The following is a 22,093-nucleotide window of genomic DNA, read 5'->3' on the forward strand; positions in this document are numbered from 1 at the left end:
ATCTCCTCAAGAGGCACACAGAGCCTATGTTTGTGCTCCGAAGGCACACTGCCCTCAGCACTCCCTCTTGTCCTGCCTGGCGCTCCTTTATTGCAGGCAGATAGACTGTGACAAAGCGGGGATGCTGGGAGATTTGTGATGCCATTAGCCAAGCCAAGCTTCCCCTCACTCCACCACAGGCACTGGGGGCTTCAGCTGAATTTATTGGGATGTTCTCTGTCACCGGGTGCGCTTTAACTAAACGACGCCGGTGCTGAAAGCAATTAAACCTTGTGTTGAGCTCTGTAACAGGCACTGTAGCATGAATGGCAAGTCTTTCTGTCTTTCCATTAAGTCTAACCTGGATTGATGCTGGATACGGTCCGTGCTCTTCCTTTACAACAGACAAGGAAACACTGAGGTAATTGTCCGCAAAAAGAGAGGACATCCCACAGAATTTCAACGAGGCGCTCCCCATTAATCCCATTTCTGTGAGCATCTGTACAGAGCTGTACAGTAGAAAGAGCCACTTAACTGCATTTGCAAGTCTTACTTCAAATTCAGAAGAGGTATGAAGTCACCAGAGGATAAAGCAGCACCGATTGAGAAAACAAGAAGGAATTCAGTTAAAAATGCAGCTTGGCTTTATCATCTCACTCAATCTTCTCTGTGTTAAGAGTTATTTATCCTTCTGCCAAAGTAAGATGGTAAGATCAGAAAAGAGATCTTAACGATTTCATATGTACTCACTTCAGAAATATACAAATACACCACAGGGCAAACAACCCTCATACTTTGTCTTCATATTCCACTGCATTTCATGCCAAGTCAAAAGCTACATTCACCTGCAAACACAACTAGCATATGTAAATATCCTCATTATGAAAAAAACAATGCAAGACAAACATCAGGAAATTATAATTTCAAAGTTAAAAAATCAGTAGTTTTAAATTTCTGAGGATTCACCCTTTAGCCCAAGTTATCTTGCAGTTATAAAATGTATGTCTGGATCAATATCAATATAGCATTTCTATACCACACAAGTACAACAAATCACAAACCAAATGAATATGCCAACCAAGTACCTTCATCGCCACGTAAAATGTGATTTCTATAAACACAGCTCAGTTATGTCTAGCAGACAGACACAGAGGTGTCAGGGGTGTTAGAACAGGTAATTATTGAGAGATGATGGTACACTGCAGTGCACAGCAAATCATCAAAACTGTGTGAATCAGAGTGCCCCCAGAGACAGCCAAAGTGAGTAAAGAAACTGTAAGCATTTACAAATCTCAGAAACTACTACACCGATCAGGGGAAACTGAAAACTGTATGATTCATTTAGGATGTCAAGTTAATTATTTAAAGTCCTATTCTAAATTCATAATCTAATGTAGTTTCTCATTATTCCTTGTTTATGTTCTTTCTAAATAAATAATGGGTGTGCAAAGTAAAGTAAAACAAGGATTTCCTGAGCACATACCACTCTGCACTAGCCTGCTAAGTCTAAGCTAGTTCTGCATGCCATGTCATGAGCTCCCCACCAAAGACAGCTTGTGGAATAGCTTGTGGATTGGAACCAGCAACCTCTAAGCTATAATGCTCCTCCAATACTCTGACTGGATGGAGGTGGCTTTTCAAATAATCCGTATGCTCTTTTACACTATCTGGAGTGGAACCCAGCTCCCAATGCAGAGTTTGTTCAAGCACCCGTAAGTTGCAGGACATGTCTTCCTGCCAGATTTCCACATTCCCATTGTCATCATTACAGGAGATGCCAGCTGCTTCCCCATATCTTTCCTGACACACGGAAGTTCAGGCTTTCAGCACCTCCCTCCAGTCTATGAACTGGGTGTCAGGCGCCCACTCAGGAAGGACAGCAGCAGTCGAATTACTTCCTGCCCAGCACTTGCCTGCGGTGTAGAACGGAAGAGATTGGGAGGTGAACAAGCTGCCTGAAAACCTCTATTTATAGGTTTGAGCAGAGGTGTATCAGCTAATTAAACTGAGCTCACTAGGATCCAAGAGCACAGAGAATTGAAGCCAGAAGCATGGCCCGGGGGGTTACTTCGAACCAGTGAAAAAATAAAAAGAGAAAGAAGAGGATCTAATCTAATAATAAGCCAAAGTGTAATCTGTAATGTTCTACAACTGTCTTCTATAAAAAGAGAACCATTTACTTAGACTGATATGATGCTCTGTGCTGATTGTGCATGTTAGAAATCTGTGGAATGTATCACAGTGTGAAAAAAGGCATTAAATCTTAAAGACATAGAAGGTAAACTGCAACATACAAGAACTCCCGTGTACAATAAGTAGACTAATAATAACTAATAAGAGGAAATAAATTCTAAACACACACAAACACACTTCATTGTGTCTGTCTTCTGCTTAAACCCTACATGTCCTTGGGAATTAAAACTGAAAGCTTCTCACCTGCTCCAAACTGGCTAAAAAACAAGAGATTGCAAGGTAATGCCTGAAATTGTCAGAGACAAAGAACATGAAGCAGGATATAATATAGGAATGATATGTTTAAATGTGAGTGTGAATTTGCATTTGTGCATGTGCACACATTGCTCAGATCAAACAATGTAATCAGGATGTGATTAATTATAAGCTGTGCACCGAGGATAATGCGCTCAATGTCTTTGTTTTTCCAGCGTGCTGGGAGCTCAGAAGCGTTGTCGCCAAGCCCAGAAGGCATTGTCTCGAGGTTAATCCCCACGGGGTTGCTGACATGATGCCAGCAAGGGTCTTCCCAAGCACATCCCTTCATCTGAAGGTCTCCTGAAAACGTGCCCTCAGGATCAGAATCTTCACAGTGAAAAATAAAACACCACAGAATGAGCCTGGATTATGATTAGAAGGATTGACACCTCTCATTTGCTGGCCTCATTGCGGGTGTACAGCACCCTTAACTAGCAATGAGCAGCACATTTGATTATTCATAGGGAGTTTCTGGGTGAGGTTCAATGGTGCCGGCTGAGAGTAATTAAAGTCCAGCTGCCAGATTCCCTTTACTGACTGCTAGATGTGGAAGCTACTGGGCCTTACAGTTGCTCTGATTATTTGGGGAAAGACATGAATTCAGGAACTTCTACATGTTTTAAGTTGTGTCTTTTGAGGTTGGGCGTTTGCACAAAGAAGGCAGGCACTATTAATATTCCCACTGTGATACTCAATAACATTGTAGTTTTATTACTCTCCTATTCTGGAGACCCCAAAGGCAAAACATATTTAGAACTAGAAGAAGTATCTGAAAGAAACCGGCCAGCAACGTGATCGATACAGAATGCCTGGGATCCTTCATGACAAGGCTGGATCAATACAATAATATGTTTGAATATAACACCTTTAATGACATCATCTCAAGGCACTTTACAATGAGCTGCTAGCAACCAAAAGGGAAAGAAGGCCAAAACTGAAAACATCTGGTCTCCTCTGGCTAGTAATTTCTTATGTTCTAAGAACTGTCCACAACTGAGAAATCCTTCTGTTCATATTTTTAAATATAATTTTCTTCTCAAACAATGATCACAAGCTTTAATGGTGTACTATCCAACTAAAGAGACAACTGGGCAGTGATATGTGAAGCGGATATTTAGAATTCAGTATCTTTCAGAAAATGCTGCACACCAATAATAGTGATTTTCATACTGTATTTTGTGGTTATGGACCTAAATATAGACAGAAACAAACTAGTTGGGTTTGAAAACTGTCATTAGTTAATAAAGGTTAACTCAAGAAGGGTAAATTTGGATATAAGATGTATGTTGAAATGGCCTTATGTCCTAATCAGTTTTATGTGTTCACTTCCCCAGCCTTTACCCTCAGTGACATTGTGCTTAAACAGCAAAGCAGCATTTCATCAACATATTACCGGATTAACTTACTCACACAATGCAATTCTGATGTGAATTAAGCAGACCTTGGGTTATACATCAAGGAGATAATGAGAACACAGATGCCTGCTCACAACAGGGAGAAGAAACAGACCAGACAGCAGTAAGAAAATAAATATGTTTCTCTTTTAATTTTTTTCCCTTTTATTAGTAAAACATAAAATGTGCAGTTCTTTCTGTTCCCATTAATTAATAGCAAGAATTCTGGGTTATTCATCAAAAATTAGACAAATAATTAGACTGGGGCAGCCAGCACTGAGAAAATTCATAAATATTCAGCAATAGAACAAAAGCTTTCATTTTTCTCTCTACAGCCTTAGAATAAAGGAAGTGTAGGGAGAAAAAGGAGGACTGCGACATCACTGAGTGCAAACAACTGTGAAGCCAACCACCACAAAGGTTTAGAACCCACCCACAATGCTGTGCTCACCCCCAACGGGTCACATGACCTGCATGAAGACTAGCTTCACAAACTCCAAATGCAGGGTGTCTGTGCAATCATCTGAATCGAATTAGTGACATCTCTTGAGGAATGTGTTAAAAATATTAAATTAGGTGCAATGTACGAAATTATCGGCTGAAAAAAATGAAGGGGGCTGTTGTATTTGGTGTGACATGCGCATCCTTGGTTTTGAAAGAGCAATCACAACACCCCCTTTCAGAACTAGTATTCAATTTTCAAATGTGTTTTTCAAGTACAAAAAACAAGAAAAACATCAAAGCTTCATGCAGCATTTCAATTTACCATGAAAATGTTATGTTAAGTGGTGCTATTTATATTTAAACATACTTTTACAAGGTGGGCTTCTAAGCTTTTCTTTTACAGCTTCAAACTCCAAATCATCTCTGCCGTCATTTTCCGTATTGAGTTGATGACTGGCACAGACATGCAACGCAGCAAAATAGGTCTCTGTGACTCATAATATTATTTTAGCTCTGCATAAAAGGAGTTTATTGCATATTGTCTACTCTCCATTTGTACCTTTTAGTAAATGAATGAACTCATGGCCAACCATTCTATCAAAGGTAATTTCTATTCTAATATATTATAACATTAAAGAACAAGATACACCGCTACAATCAGTTAATATAGGCAAGTTCTTGTCTTTACTTCATTTATATTGCTCTGACCCTATTATTTATCACCTGAAACAACACTGAAGCACACAATAAGCCAACAGGTCAAAAACAGTTTGAAATAACACAAAATCTAATAAAAATTCAAAGTTCAGTGTTGGCATCTGTGTCATATTGAAGCAAAACCCAAACTAAGAAAACAATCAACCCCAGCCTTGCACAGTCATTGCTACAGCTACCCAAAAGGTACAATTATCCTAAATCCATTTTGTTTACTGTCCCAGACGCACTCTGTAATTTACAGCTGTCACGGAACTAGCAAATTAAAGCATTAGGACTCCAAAATGAAAATCTGAAACAGCCCACAGCATTTTGCTGTCCTACAGACTCTCTTTAGACAGACGAGAATATTGACTTTAGCGGTCGGGCCCTGCTTCACTGAACCACTGCAATCTGCACAAGTCTTCCTCACCTCACACCCATAAACCCACAGAAAGCACATACCAGAAAGATAATTCCATCACAAAACACCTGGCATGTGAAACTTCACAGAATCATCATGTGAAATAACTAGGAAATATACAAAGTGAAAATGGGTGTTGCACAAACAGAAGCTCCAGTGGTCTCCTTGGGTAACTTTTTGAGACAGAATTGTCACAAAAACTGCAAACGAAGCCTAGTTTCACTGTAGCAAACCTATTGCTCCACATGTAAAGTAAACAATATGAATATGAATGAGAATCACATAAATCCTGGACCAACAAGCACTACTGCACAACGTTAGCCAACAAAAGCCAATCTGTACCAGCTGTTCCTAGAGCACAACACCTAAAAATGAAAATATTATCTGAAAAAAAACAACTTATAGTTGACTTGTAGTTAAGAGCTCAAGCGTGCTGGACATTGGCGATGAAGTCATCTGTAATCATAACTTTTGCATTGGGTTTGGCCATGACAGTGGGGTTAACACCCCTTCATGAGAAAACATGAAAAGAGGGACCTACACTATAAACAGCATCGAAAAAATCATTTCAATGTGATGAGGGTTTTGGGACTTTTTTGTGACAACTATAGGACCTATTTCTAAGCATGCAGTAAAAAGAAGTATGCAGCACTCACAGTAGCACTCAGGGATCATTGCTTTTGCCAGACAAGAACAAGTCTTTACTGGCAACTTTTGAGGGAGGCTGACAGAGGAAGACAGAGCAATGTCTGTTACTGCTGCCCTGTTTACTATTTAACAAGGGTTTAAACTTGCTGGAGGATCTCAAATATTTGTGTTATGCCCTTATTATTTAAAGGTCACACTGCTAAGAACTTTCACTTTACCCAGTTGTGCAAGTTGCATATAAAAACGATAAAAATGTTATAGTGACGATGAGATGAAGTGAGCACTTAAATACCATCTATAGCCACAATATGTATTTACAATGTAATAAGCAGGTAGGATAGTGATGAAGGTGCAGACAAGACTTGCTAGTCTGTTCATGTTTACCAGCGATGCTAAATATAGCAGCCAAAGAAAACAACTAGATTGCCAGACTGGCCAGATGCCAAATGAAATAGAATGGTTTGGTACAGGAAAAGAGAATAAATCCCCTCGGGAAAAGAGCCTAGAATCCACTCATCTGAGAAACAAAAGAAATACAACGCTAACCCCAAAACACCAAAAATAAAGACACACTGAACACTGATAAGGATAAGTAATGAAAAACAATCACTTGGCCTCCATTAACTCCTGGAATTGAAAGTCTCATTTCCATGGTGAAAGGAATAATTAAATGAGCCACTCGTTTAAACCTGCCGATGGTGGAGTATAAAGTGGAAGCTGCGTGCTACAAACTGGCTGGAGCACTTTGGTGTGCACATGGAGGAATTCAGTCGGTAGGCCATTAGCTCAGCTGTGGAAAAAGGCTCATAAAGGAGTCAACATGAAGTCACAGCTCTGGGTGTCCGCAGTAAAAAGCAAAACCCTCTCAAATGTGGTTTTCAACTCACAACAGCCAGTTCCCCTCATGCATTGCATTCAATATTGCAGATCAGGAAAGAGAGTAGTGATAGTGAGACACCAGAGCACAGCACCCCTTCACAGTTTACAGTACAATTGCATGGAAACTGTACTGTATTTTACTGTAAGGTTCAGTACATTGAGTCATAGCCGGCTCTTGGTTGCACAAACAATGGTACAAAATTCAAAGTACACAGCACTCAACAGAACATACCAACATCTGCCATAGCACTCAAACTATAATTAGGCAATTGTTTATAATAATTCTATATAGAACGTTTGTGAATTGTTGCAATACAGAAATAATTGGTTTGACAATTGGGGTATAAATTCATTAAATGGGAGCTGTACTAGGCAGAAAAGCCAATAAATAAAGAATTAATATTTGACAATATGTATACATAATCGCAATGCAATTAGAATGATGCCATTTCTGTCTATAAAAGCAGTAAGAATCCATTGCTATAGTTCCTGACATACAGGTGGTGTTATTAAATTATACATGCAGAACAGAACTGTACTAAATAGAAATGCAATATTTAGTTCATTGTGAATAACAACACCCAGGAATTTAATGCATTTTGTTTGTCAAGTACTTAGGCCTGACTGAGGGCCAGCCCCCTGGCCACAGGATGAGGATGTCAGGACCCCCACACAGAGTAAAGAATTAACTTCTTTTAGTTTAAACGTTTAGCCAAGTTCACAATAGCTTTCCTAACGTCTCCATGTTCCAGAAGGAATTATTCCCACAATGTCATAAAACAGGAAAAAATAATAATTGTGCGCCTGGGAATATTGCATCAATCAGGCATTACTGCACATGCACATGGCTGCTGTTGCCCAAACACATACTCTACAGGGAAGTGCATTTAATGACAAGAGGAGGCACCTTTTGGAGAAAGTGTTTGTAGAGTAAAATACCCAGCCACGATGAGGAAGCAGATACCCTTTCCTGATCATTCTTTCATGAGTCAGACGAGATCCTCAGGATTACTTCTTTGCTAGCAACCAAACACTGTTACATGAATGATGTTCTCTTGCTTGTAAAGGTAATGCTCTTATTAGAGGCCTAGTACTGTAAATAAAACAAGCAACTTAATTCTGTGTTGTCTGAAGGAGAGTATATGCTGGAATGCTTTGCAACATGAATCTCACAGGACTCAAAGGAGTAAAACACAGAATTACCTGGAACTCCTTATTAAACAACAGATTTAAGACCTTGACTTATTGCAAAAAGTGCTAGAAAAAAACAAGAAATAAATAAAACTCATAGGACCTATAAAGTTATTCTACAACATAGATGCAACCAGCACGTTCACATTTGTGACAGTTTTGCCACTTGCCATTTGTCTACTGAGAAAAATAATCTGGTTTAATTAATTAACCATGTTAATCAACATGAAATTCACACAGAACCACTGTGGGTTATATCTTTTTCTCAGTACACACAATCCTTCACACCTCATGAAAGAACCTACAGCAGGTTAGATTCTCTGCAACACCTTGTTATATAAACCAACGCTGAACATTTCCTACAATGGCATCTATGACTTCTGCAGTTATGAGTGACAGGACTTGTTCCATCTATAAAGCACTTTAGATGGAATTATAGAACAGAGTCAATGATGTACATATTATATAACTATACAAAGGCATATATAATTATGCTAAATGAAGATAAAATTAGAAAAGCAAGTACTTAATATTAAATTGCAGTGAATAACTATTTGCTGCTAGTGTTAGAGTTGGGAAGCACATGTCAAAGACCACAGTAAACTCTTCAAAAACTGAGATATTGTATTTTCAAAATCACTCCCAGGCAGTGCTTTATGTAAGTGCAATGAAATAAAATATTAATTAAGAGAACTGTTAAAGAACTAGGAAAAAAGATAATGATCAGAAAGAGCACAATAGATAGTGCAATCATATTTTTAATCCAATTAAAATGTCTCAAAATAAGATATAATTTTCCTTTAATTACCTTAATTAACGTGTTCCTGGACTATTCTAAGCTATGTTTTCCTTACAATGAAAAGTAAAATTAGACTTGGTGGTAAGTGAACTGAACACATGATGGTTATCAGCGGATGTCATCTGAGTGAGCACTGCTGTGCATACAAGGTACTGTTTGCTCAGATCCGTATTAAAGGCTGAAGACTAAACTCTGAAGAACTGGATCTTTTCTCTCCTGTTTATAATGTCTTAGCAGGAGGTGTCACGGATGTTGTTTGCCTGTCTGTGTGTATGCCTGGGCAGCCATAAAGAAATCTACAGAACAAGATCATCACACAGGCAGGGGAGCAGCGGCCAGGGTTCAAGAGTTGTACCAGGAAGGTTATGGGTTGGAATCCCAGGGAAGGCACTGCTGTTGTATGGTTCTGCACTCACACTGATTCAATACAATATCTGGCTGCAGAAATATAAGTTGCTTTGGATAAAGGCATCAGCCAAAAACAGAAGCCGTAATAACAGTAATTCTCAGTTCAAATGAAATTCTGAAAGTATCAGATGCTTAGGAGTGATTTAGTGTTATTTTATATTAAAATAATGAGATACAATTTATAGTGCAACAGAGAGAAATAGTTTATAGACAAAACGTGGGACACATTAGTATAATTTAAGCCATAAACCAGGCTTCTACTGTATAAATGTCCAGAGATATTACAAAATGTTTGAGGGGACATCATTCCAGGGCGAAATTGACTAAGGTTTCATTGGGTTAATGCATTTTTACAGACAAGTAACGACAAGTAATTTTTTGCTGATAAAACAGATTTTAGTCACTGTAATCACAAGCAATTTGTTTCAAAAGGGTACTTCTGTTAAAAAAAGAACTTGCATTGTTTAAAGTGCATCCTGAAATATTGATATTTTAAAATAATGAATTGCTAATTAATCGTTATAGGTGCCCAATGTGGGAAAGCCAGTTGCGTGGTGCTCACAGCTACAATGCCTGTGACTGCACACAGGGGTGAATGAGGAAGTGCAGGCAGGCTTCTCTAATGTGATCACATAAGATTCAACACCATAAACTATGAGCTGTAAAAGAGCAGAAACAGATCAGGCAAACCTGCGGCCTCTTAGTCTATGGGGCTAATCAGTAGCTGCATGGCTATAAATGAGTCAAAAAGACACTCCGGTCAGCCAATAAAAAAGGAAAAAGGGCTTTGGGTGTGGAGTTGTGACAGTTTATTCTCTTGATATAGCACACTGGTCTTAATTCTACTTGTCTAATTGCCAGGGTCCTGCATGGGTCCTCTCCAGCAAATTGTTCTGCCCTGTGCAAGACACCTGACGAAGTAATAGCTGAGCATTTTAAAGCTTTGTGCAACTAACTGAGAAAATGGGCTGAATGAACTACTCTCATTGGTATCAATTCAACGTTTTCCACCTAAAATATCCCAATTAAGACACCTTTACATTTTCACCCCTGGCTAGGATATAAAAACGGGTGACAAAACAGTAAAATACAGATGCTTATGTCATCACACTTCCTTTTTTTCCCCAACTCAGAACAAGGAAAAAGTTCACTCACAGTGTTTCTTGACATACTTCACACCTCCATTATGTGCAAATACGTGGAATCACATCTGTGGAGCAAAATACACATCTGTGTATTATGACCAATACAAGGTCACTGCATTATAAAGTCATTTTGGATACTGGAATAATACCACAAGAAAACAAGTTAACAGCCACACATGAATAAATTCAGGTCAGAATATTTTACTGTAGAGCAAAAAGATATCATCCACTGTATTTCATTTTTATTATTTAGTTTTGTCTATCTAAGAATCAAAACAATTAATTAAAAACAATCTGTAGTTTTTATCCAAAATTCAAAACTACAGAACAAATTAGGTATTTTCCTCCCTCAAAACTGAATTGAATAAATTGGAAAGTAAACAAACTTAATGTCAGCAGTGGTGTGTGTGTGTGTGTGTGTGTGTGTGTCTGTGGAGGGATTTCTACAACCCCTGCAATCCAGATAACACAGAAGTCAGTTTGCTGACACATGGAGCACAGACCCCTGCCTCCTGCATCTGCCTGAGATAACTGCTCTGGCCGCTGCCCTGCTTCTCTGTCACTGTTTGATGAATGGAACACATTTTCTGTCTCCCTAGTTCATCAGTCAAGGAGAGCCCTTCTGCACTCCTCGTATCTTTACCACCCACCTCATTACCATATCAATCACTGCACACATACGTATACGTACACACACAACTCACACTGGCCAACTGTCAAGCAAAATGACAAGCTCCAAGCTCGCAAGCTGCAGATACAGTATGCCTGGTGCCTGATAAACAAAGAAACAAAGAGAGCCAAGCATTCACCAGTGCCAAAGAGCTTAGGTAGCCAAACCCCACTGAAGGGGAGAACAAGTTTTCATTTTTAGTCTTCCTCCTGGTTTGGATTTTTAAGGATCATGGGTCTAGTCTTTTCTTTACGTTACGATCAGACTGCTTCAGAATTCTGCCTCAGTCTTCCAAAAGAAGGCCCAGATCTTACATGGCTAAAGTTCACTGCATCACTCCTTAGCTAAAGTACAGCATGAAAAAAGTCTAACATTCTTCACTTTAGTCCTTTAAATGGCCTAACTCTTCCCAAGATCCTTTAAAATACCTCATGTAGGTCAGGGCTTTCCTTCATTTCAAGGCAGGCACCCTGATATCTTTCAAATTTATTTGGTAGTACATTCAAGATGTCAACATTGCAAATTTCAAGACAGGTGGAGAGATAACAAAAGATAATATTGAAATTCTGTGAATTCAGGAATCCATATACTTTATTATTCTCATTGTCAGCATTACTAGTGCTAGGGAAGCGTTGGAGCATTTGAACAGAGTGCAGGATACTGATGTTGAATCTCAGAACAAGGCACTTCAACTTTCTCCAGTCCACCCAGCTGTATAAATGAGTACCAGCACTACCGGAGGGTACCAGTGTTAAGGGCTAGTATCCCATCCTGGCCATGCATGTTCACACGTCTTCACACTTGGGAAAGTGGAATGAGCTCTGACTTTATGAGCATGGGTGCCATTGTTTTCACCATTAGACAGGAGGTGACAGTCAATGAATCCACACAGCAGAGAAATGAGAAAATACAGCACAATCTCTTCTACACAGCCCCTAGCTCATGGGACTGAAGCACAAACCAAAGATGTGAGCATAGTTTAATCTCTTTAGATTTTAATCTATGAGCTGGTACACAATGGTGTACTGTAAATGCATATCGAATAAATAAAGATGTCAGAAACAAAAAAATGTGCCAATGCCAAAGATTGCCCTCATCACAAAGCTCAGACAGGGCCAGGCATGAAATTATTAGATCTGAAAAAAGCAGAAAAGAAAACTGAGAAATTTCAAATCTGGCTGCTGCCATTTTAGTTTGCAGGCAGAACTCAAACACCCAGATTTAGACTTCAAAGCTGTTCTTGGATTTTGTTTACTGAAGATCAATGATGTTTCTTTTTTAAAAAGAGAAAATCCAAAATTCTGACTTGACTTGGCAATGTGTGAACTGGTGCCAAGATTCTACTTCTCCGAGATGCTTCACTGCTTGATAGCTGCCAAAATACACATCACCAAGTGTTGAATTGTCCTTTGTAGTTTATAATACATTTTTTAAAATGTCATCAGAGAACTTTTAGAATGTCTCCTGCCCACTCCCTTTCCTAAAAGACTCTACATACAGTAAACCTCAAAATACCACACTATTAACCATCAGAGCACCAACAGAACGTACAGGCAGATTAAGTATCCTGCCAGGTGTACAAAGGGTATGTAGAATTTGACCAGCGCTGTTCTGCCAGCAGAGTGTTTGCGCGGTTCTGACGCAATCACTGTCTCAAAGTGCTGGCGAAGAACTGCCACCCAGAGAGAACAATGGACACCAACTGTTAGTTCTAACGAATGGAAAGAGCAGCCTCTATTTTTGTGCTGATCCTGCTGGGTGCTGCTTGAAAGGCTGAGTTTTGACCACTAAAAAATGCTTCTGAAAATGATCTGAAGAGCTCAGGCAGAGTATAAATTAAAAATAATTCACCTAAAACTTCAAGCTGTCAGATGTCAATTCTAATACGTACCTTCAACTGATATACAATAATAGATATAACTATATTTAAAAATAATAATCATTGTAACTTACAGCACTAGAAATATTGGTGTATAATACCATTCTGATTCTGATAATACATTACAGATCTCTAAGAAAGGTTTGTGAAGGAAATGCATTACATGTGTACAATTCATCAGTGTTAAAGCTGTCTGCTCTTTTCCATCACTATAAAGATAGCCATTTAGATTAGGTGCTTTCTTTTCAGCATTCTACCCAATTGACTGTACAGCTGACATTTAGATGGGTCTCTTTTATCACATACCCACTTAGCTGAAAGATGCTGTAGATTCTTCTTGCAAAAACAGAAAGAAAACACTCAACTATTTTGCAGAATGAAAACAACACAAGAAATCCACCACTACACAATTTGCTGGTGACATGTTCTTGAAACGGATTCTTAAAATGTGATTAAAGATATCCAAAAAGAGGAATCGGTCTCATGCCTGCAATGTTCTCCATGTCTGACAGTAACCCAGGTCCCCTCGCAGGCACAGAGGGCTTTTCATGTTGGGGAAGGTCACTCAGGAGAAAGAATCTGGAATGCAAGTCAGCAGGTCTACTGTTAATGAAGATTCACCATCATACTCCTGTCCCTGCACCCCATGCTTGGTACTCTGAAATACAGAAGACTGATGCAAATGTAGTTACAGGGGCTACAGTACAGCTGTGCAGCCCACAGAAATCTGGTTCAGCTTTCACTATTTTGTCTTTGCTGTTGCCAACGCAGCTTCTGAAGGTCTCTACGACTGCGGTGAACACCACCACCTTCGGAGGCCATATTCCTGCAGGTATTGTTTCAATAAGCAAACATAACAGGAGATGTGTTGTCAACCTCTTATAATACAATTAAATGATTATGAGGTAGAAAAAAACAGACGCTTCTCACCCTCATGGACTAGAGTTCCTCCCTCATGTTGGGATGAGATGCTGATACACAACTGAAAGCTATCGAGAAAAATGACTGTCTAAATGAACAAATTCAGCTACAGTCAGACGACAATGTCATCTATGACAGGAGTTCACTCAAAGCCTGATAGAGTAATGGGTGAGATAATAACCTTAAGTCATAACAGATATGAATTCAGTAAAGAGCACAATGTTTCACTCCACAGCTGTCAGTTCTTTCTTCAAGTGGTTATGAAATAGAATTAATGACCGCTTGACGAGAAAGTATGTTTAGTGACATAATGATTCCAATCCTGTACTATAACACACAGCTTTCAAACAGCAGAAACTAAGGACAGCACATTACGTCTTGGTTGCACAATTTGATCCACAATAGAAAGCAATCGAGAGAAATGTGCAAAATTAAAGTGTACCTGTAATTTTTTTCTTCTATTCAAGTTCTTGCAATACTCCATAATCCAACAGAGGATTATAGAAATGATCAAAGAAAAGCATCTAAATCCTTTTTTAATACTGTATTTTTTATAATGTAATCATTTCCAGTCTTGTTTGTGTCTGTCAGCTGCTACACTGATTTTACTCCTTCCATCAATTCTTCTCTCCTAAAGACAAAACCAAAGCTGAACTGAGCTAACAAACACTTAAACTAACAATCTATAACTGGCAACAACGTCCTGCTACAGGAATTCTTCATTTGGACTATTGCTGATGCAATTTTATAAGTCAAAGAATTTCCTAGTTGGGAATCATAAAGTTATGCAACAAAACATCTGACACTTAAAATTCAACCCAATTAAACTATTTGTTTTTCAATGATTTCACCCACAGTTTATTTGAAACAGTTTTTGATGTTGCATGCCAGTACATTATGCAATTAAGCAAAACTAAAAATATACTGCATCTTCATTTATTAGTACAACCCTGCTATACAGATGAGATTTCGAAATAAAAAGTTATTTACTAATAAATAATCAGTCACATAAATTGCTCGATTTCTGCAAAACAGCAGTCAGGGCAGATAGTACTCACTACTGCTTTAAAATCTTAAACATGAAGAAGCTAATAGCAGCACATAATGAAATGTCTTGAATACTATAAATTATTTAAAGCACTTACACAGGCCATTGGCCATGGTAATGTATTGAACATGCAGGGCCCCTGTGCGGCAGCAGTGTGGAGCTGGAGGATTAAAGAGTTAAGCATGGGTCCCCAGTCGGCCGTGCTGCTTTTCTGGCTTCTGATGTGAAGTGGCAGATTGCGCCGACTCTCTGTGCAGTAATTAAAACCCCTAAGGGAGGGGCTCAAATTCATTATTACACCTTTAATTTCCATGCAAATGTCATGTTTATGAGCTAGCCTCCTCCCTCTTCAATTCCTCCCTCCCGAAATGTCTCTCCATGGAGAACCAAGGAGGTGGAGAGGAAAGGGGGGGGGGGGTTGTGGCTCTGAAAATTCACACTGATGGACCTGCAGTTTCTCCTCATCTCTTCCTGGACTTCATTATCAAGACCTCTGCCTGAAAAGCATGACATACAGGATGGCACATCATTCCTCTGCCAGTATCCCCTCTATACAATAACAGCCTATTAATAGATCGCTATAAAATAACGGCCTGTGCTCGTCTGTATTTTAGCCCCAGCAGCTGCTGCCATGATGTAATGATGATCATCAGGTAAGTCAAACCAGTAATCAAAGTCTTGCTTCTGCTACACATACCTGAACCTCACCTTGTGCCAAATTACTACGCTGCGCAGGCATCAACAAATCAGACTTCGAGTATGTATGCATGTATAGGGCCTTGTTTCAGATGACTGCACTGATTTGTAAATGGCTCGAATCCACGGCGCAAATTATTTTTCTTAGTAGTAGATTTCAGTCAGCTAAGGGATGTGTGATGTAAAATACTGTTCAGCGGCAGGTGTCAGCTGTCCTTGTTCACGGGAAAGTGCAGTATTTGCAGTATTTGAAACATTAAGTAAGAAGAACAGGTTTAATTTCAGGTGATTTAATATGATTTATACATATAAATGATAATAGATGCATAATACAGTAGCTTCATATTTACCTTAGATTTATTAGATTTTAAGAAATTGATTTAATAACTGTATGAATAAAATGTGCAACAATATATTTGGAAAATATTCTACAATTTTTTTTGTTCAAATTAAAAAAAATGTTCTTCTTCATGGAGGACCAATGACGATCAAAAAAAGCATTAACTGGACATAGGATTTGTTTTGCATTTTATTGTCATTTATCCATAATAAAGTGAATCAAGGGGGCAAATGACATAACTGCAACAGCAGTGCAACATAGTGTTGATTTTCTAATCTTTTGCAAGAGCTTTACCCTTGGAAATGGAAACACAGCATTATTCTTATTTCTTCTGCTGTCAAACAACAAGGTCAGAAACCTCTAAAAGTAACAACAGTAATAATGGTTGCAGACTGCTGTCATTAGTCTCCCCACTAATCTAAAAGCTTTGAAAAAAATCTGAGCATCATCCACATGAGCCGCTGTTTCTCAGTGTAAATCCTTACATTGGCTGAATGCAGCGTTGAGCCAGGTACAATCTTTCCATTATACAAACTACAGGAAGAAACCAAGCCACAGAGTCCCCTGGTAAGCTTTAAATCACAATAGCTCATGTCATTAGTTTGTCTTTCTCTGGAGTCTGTATCAGTTTTAAATCAGGATTATGTATACCCACAGAGAGAGAGTTTCTTTTTCTTCCAAATATTATTACCGGTGTAGAGATGAGGAGAAATTAAATAAACGTGGTCTGTGTAGATTTGCAACCATATTCAGGCTTCCTCCAAATCCGAGAACAGAGCATTAATAGCCTGGAGCCACGTGGTATTGGCAAGGACTTGGGGTACAAAGTGACTATGAATGTCAAAACTTAAAAGGATAGAGGCCTGGGGCAAGACTGTCCTCAGTACTCCTCTGGGGAAGGTGGAGATTTGAATTCTGACGAGTCAGATCACACACCTTTAAAGTAAAGAGGACCTGTCTGTCCTTGCTTTGTGCTGTGGATGGAAGCAATTGGAGTGGTTTTCCCAGTGCGGATGACAGGTCATCTGCTTTTCTTCAGATATTTCCTTGACAACAGGTGAAGAGGCCTTCTGTCCAAGTGCCTTATAGCTGTGTGGTCAGCAACATCCAGACTATAAACCAATTAAAAGTACCAGGTGCTCACATAAAAGCTGTTCTACTCAAATACCAAAGGCAGCCATTATTTTTATGATTATAGCCCTGGTTCATACCACAATTAGAATAAAGGTTACAGAAGAAACCATTTGATCAGTTTTGCATTTAATCCTTACTAATCTAATATTCTTATACACTGAGTCTTTTTCAACAACGGGTCAGGTAGATTGCAGTTTTAGTCTCTCTGCACAGTTAATCTTTTTGGGGGGGGAACAAGCAGAGGTTAATTCTATACTGAAAAGCAAAAAGAAAGGAAAACATTTTGAAAGTGTATGCTTTTCAAGTGTGTAAGAGAGAGAGGTATAGCAGAAATACAAGACAAAGGGGTGGTGTAAAAAAATAAAGAATGTGAGAATGGGTGGGAGATGGAAAATGGGTCCAAAGAGATGGATATCTGGGAGACAAATTCCTGGGTAAGTGTGGAAGGCAGCAATTTGTAAGTGAATAGAGAGATGAGAGAGATTAGTCAATCTCTGACTGCTAGGGGAAGTATAAACCAAATTTAAGGACAGATTTGGCTTTTGATGACTTTCTGATATCGGGGTTTTTGAATCCCCAGGAAAGTACACAAGAAAGGCCAGTGTAATCATGGTTGGGAGAGCTAAAATTGTTTGGATCTGGTTTGGAGAAATCTTTCAATCCCATTTCTCTGACATGTTTCAGTCCTCTTCCCGTTTAACCATAGTAAAAGACAGGACACTTTCTGTAAGAAATGCAATAAATGAAACTGCTGGTAAAACATGATACCCTCTGGGTTATACTGAAATAGCCAGAGGGGCATGTATGGCTGTGCTTTCAGATATGTTTTTTTCTTACTTTAAATGACAGAAGGTCACTCAGCCAAATGATGGAGTTTTTTTTTTTTAATCCTAAGACCCTACCCATTTTCCTCAAAATTAAGAGCACAGTTAACAATTACAAAGTGTACGCTTCAAGCTTAAAAAATAGTCAAGAGTTTAAATAAAACAGAATGATTACTGTGTGTTGTTGGAGTCTGTCTGAGAGTGAGGTGACTCGAGGTGTCCGCAGACCCCACTGTTCAGTCTGCCATTTGTGCATTTCTTAATCATTCACAGACAAGCTCCAGAACTCAATAAACCAAGTACACAGCACAGGACCTTCATGCTTACACAAAACTGGTTGTTCTAATAATAAAAGATATATAAGAGAACTCTGTAGCCTTTTAAGGAACTAAAACCATATATTTTAAAAATCCATTAAAATAGAAAAACCAAAAGACCACAGTTGATCACTTCTTTTGCAGTGTATACACTATGAACAGTGTCTGACAATGGGGAATATTAATAAGAAGAAAGCATTTATGACCTACTGTGTATGAAAAGTAAGACAGTACAGAAGACTGTGCCCACAAATTAAGTACGAGCTCCTGTGTTTTTTAATACAAGAGAATCTCTTTCATGTCAAGAGAGTTTGTACAAACAGAAAATAGTCAATGCAAAATCCATACCTGAGCTGGCCACTGCATCTGTTCAGAATTATACCCTGATATAATCCCTTTCTAAGAAGAAATAGATACGGTATATCCCTGGCTTTGCCAATGCAAGGGAATATCGCTCCAAAATATTTCCTTTGTCCAGGACTAAATCCATACTTAGTTTAAGCCTCCATCTCCATTCAAACCTTCATCTTAATCCATCAGAAAGATTTTTTTAATCTCAAAGAGCTTTATTTTATTTTATTTTATTAACAACCCTACTTTCTCTCTACATTAGTTCATGGAATCTAATCCAATATGCTGAAAATAGTGCAGCTCAAAACCAGGCATACCCCACATGGAACATTTAATTATGTCGCTCCAACTCTGAGACAAAACGTTCTCTCGCAATTTCTAGAATCCAAAAATCCGCTGCTCAATTAGAATTGCAGGCGGTGTGTCCCCCACAGGTTCTCCACTTCAGTGTGAAAGGTGTCTAAAACATGATAAGAAATAATCTAATGTACCAAAAACATCTGCTGCACTACACTCACCATGTTAGTAAAGAAACGGACCATTAGGTAAGACGCAGTCGCATGGGTAGGACACAGTACCGGGGTCTATAAAATTCAACTCTTTCCCCATATTTATCCTATCCTGGGCTCCACCGGATGGCAGCCATGAAGGATGGTTCATTACCTCCCTCTCAGACGGCCCTGTTTTTAGTCTCATATTACACACAATTACTCTCATCCATCCATTGCCCTTTCTTTAAGAGTCACCTCCCCCTCCACAGCCCCCCAGCTAAATCCCAGCCAGCTGAGCCCCCCTGTAACAGATGTCCACTGATTTGGGAGATAACAAAAGGCATTTTCTGAAAAGGGTCAGCCTGCCCCTAACTTGGAGCTCTTCCGACACAAAAGGATGAGGATTAACAGCTTTCAAGCACATGAAATCTAGGCTCTCCCCCCAGCTACTGCCCTCACCCCCATTCCACTCCTCTCAGCACCCACAGACTGACTTCTTTTGTGAGCTTAAAGCACTCCTCACACCCCAGGTCCTGGCCGGCGTCTCCACTGGCTGTGGGCCTTGGTGTAGTGTGAAACTAATGAACCGTTCTCTGATCTGAGCTTGATCCTTCACGGACACGAGTGAGGGGATTTACTGTAAATTGCGTCGCATTATCCCTTAATGGTCATGAGAAATTTCACTCCAACTGGAACCTGCTGGCAGTGTTGAAATGACACACCGATCACAGTGTCATCAAGACTCAAAACACAATCAGCACCGAAGCAAAGGATTTTTCAAAAGCTTATTAGCAACGAAAGACATTTGAACAGCCTAACAAAACTGTCAACTAAAAAAGCCTATGAACAATAAGAATATTTGGGTATTTAAAAAAGCATAGACTACATTTTTAGCATCAGAGGCCTGTTACATTGTTTTGTTTTATTTTACATTGCACAGTGTTTGCAAAAAAGTTATTTAGTTCCTGAAATGAAAGTCCATGTTTAGAAACAATCCAGAGGATGTAAACATTAGCATGTTTACCAAACACACAAGCTTGGTCTAAGACATACTGTACTTGCTATGTTTTCACTTCACTATGAATGAGGTCTCGTGAATGAGTGATTGAACAAAAGTGCTTTAGAGTGTTGCTCTCCCTGCGTCTGCTCAAGATGATCTTTCCGATGTCTTCAGTGCTCCCAGGTTGAATAACTAAATAACTGAACCGCCAATGAATGGAACTGAACTATTAAGTAATGACAGCTACTAGTAGTAATGACATGCAGCACTAACCAGCATTCCAGTGTCCTTTTCATGGTTCATGGCTTTGCACAGATAAATTTTAGTTAAAATGGCTATAAGAAAAATTGTAATTAAAAATACAAAAATATGTATTTAACAAATATAACTGGCACTTGACATAGCATTCCTTCCCTAAAATAATGAAGAACTTAAACAAAGCTTAAATTATGATGCATTTTAACCTAGCCAGTACAACTAAAGAGTAACGTAAGTGGACCACTCACTCATTGTCACTGACCTTGCCAGTGTTAACGCAGTGCTAGTTTTGTCACTGACCTCGCAGAGGTGATAATTCAAACTGGGCATCTGTGCTAAGCCTTTGTTGTCAGGGTGACCACAAGAAAGTAAATTAATCTGGTAGCATGTGCAGTTATTAAGGCTGTAAACCTGAAGGCTGCACAGAAAGGGAAAAAAGATTGGTACTCCATTTCCAACGAGAGTGTTAATTACACATTCCAAAGAAAACAGTCAGCTGGGAAAAATGCTGACAAAAACAAACAAACAGGATGAAAGCCACTGACACCTAAACCAAAGATCTAATATATTAAATTAACCAGCAAGAGCAGTCAGTGATTTATAACCCCTGAAATGTAAACCTGGCTGAATGTTACCAAGAGAAAGTCCGTTAGTGCAGTGACCAGCCTGATGGAAAACACAATTCAGTCACCAACTGACGCTTCAAAATTGTAAGGACGGAATTCAACATCAACAGAAATCAGGACTGCCCACAGGGGGTAGCTGGATGTGAGAAACCTGAAAAAACCTTTTCACTGAGGTTTTTCACAATCAGGATTGATGAAGATGCCTGATCAATGAACTGCTAATCTACTTTGTTAAGAAACATTTAACACAAGACAGTTATATATTCCGTGTTCCAAAGCTACAACACTCAGAGGAAGACAAAATCGGTACATTATATCATTCATCATGACACATACAGCAGTGCTTAATAGCTGACAAAGTATTGTGATCTCACATTACGCAATGTACAAAAAGACAAAAACAGGGTTGTTGAGGGTGGTCTAGCCCCCAGTGATTTCAGCCTGGGGAACCTAACAGTCAAATATTTACTCATCTTTTACAGTGTTGTAGTGCGGTATTTAAATACTTAAAACTGCTGCAATAAAACACCACAATCTTTAGCTTTGTAGAGCCCGTGCCAGTAGATAGATATATATTTCATTTACGTTGGAAAATGCCTGAACTGCCACTGATTTACTGTACTCAAACTAGTAGAGGTTCTGTCTATAGATACAGTACTAATTTCAAACGAAGAGAAATAGTCTGTAGGAAGGTATTCACTGCAGAGACTTTTGGAATATTCAAAGGCTGGAAGAGACTTGAGATTGATGCTCAGCTGCACACAGCAGGGCAGTCAAGCATGTGATGAAACAGAATATAGAGAAGAGACCTTGTTTTCCCTCGTCTTTTGTTGCCTCTGTTTGGCTGCTCCATGCCAGTAACCTGCCACATCCAAGTCCTACCATGCATGTTTACCAACATGAATTATTTCAAATGTGTTCAAGTGCTGCATAGAAAGACAAAATCTGAAATAGGAAAAAAGAAAAACACAAGGCAGGCATACACACATAACCCATAAGATTTGTTACTTAAGCAAATATTGTAGTAAGAGATGAAAAGAGATT

The 22,093-nt window shown here is 39.0% G+C and overlaps 1 protein-coding gene across 8 annotated transcripts in view; it reads right to left on the reverse strand.

Moving 5' to 3' along the window:
* Positions 1-22,093, reverse strand: part of ptprsa (protein tyrosine phosphatase receptor type Sa) — a 314,111-nt gene that overhangs the window by 204,061 nt on the left and 87,957 nt on the right. For 2 of the 8 annotated variants that reach the window (XM_088622187.1, XM_088622188.1), the window contains one exon: positions 10,505-10,559. The exons of the other annotated variants lie outside the window; for them this stretch is intronic. The gene's annotated coding sequence lies outside the window, so the exon portion shown is untranslated. The remainder of the gene's footprint in view (positions 1-10,504; positions 10,560-22,093) is intronic. 8 annotated transcript variants of the gene reach the window in all.

This window comes from Lepisosteus platostomus, chromosome 27, assembly GCF_059453375.1.
Source record: "Lepisosteus platostomus isolate fLepPlt1 chromosome 27, fLepPlt1.hap1, whole genome shotgun sequence".
In the NCBI taxonomy this organism is placed as follows: Eukaryota; Metazoa; Chordata; class Actinopteri; order Semionotiformes; family Lepisosteidae; genus Lepisosteus; species Lepisosteus platostomus.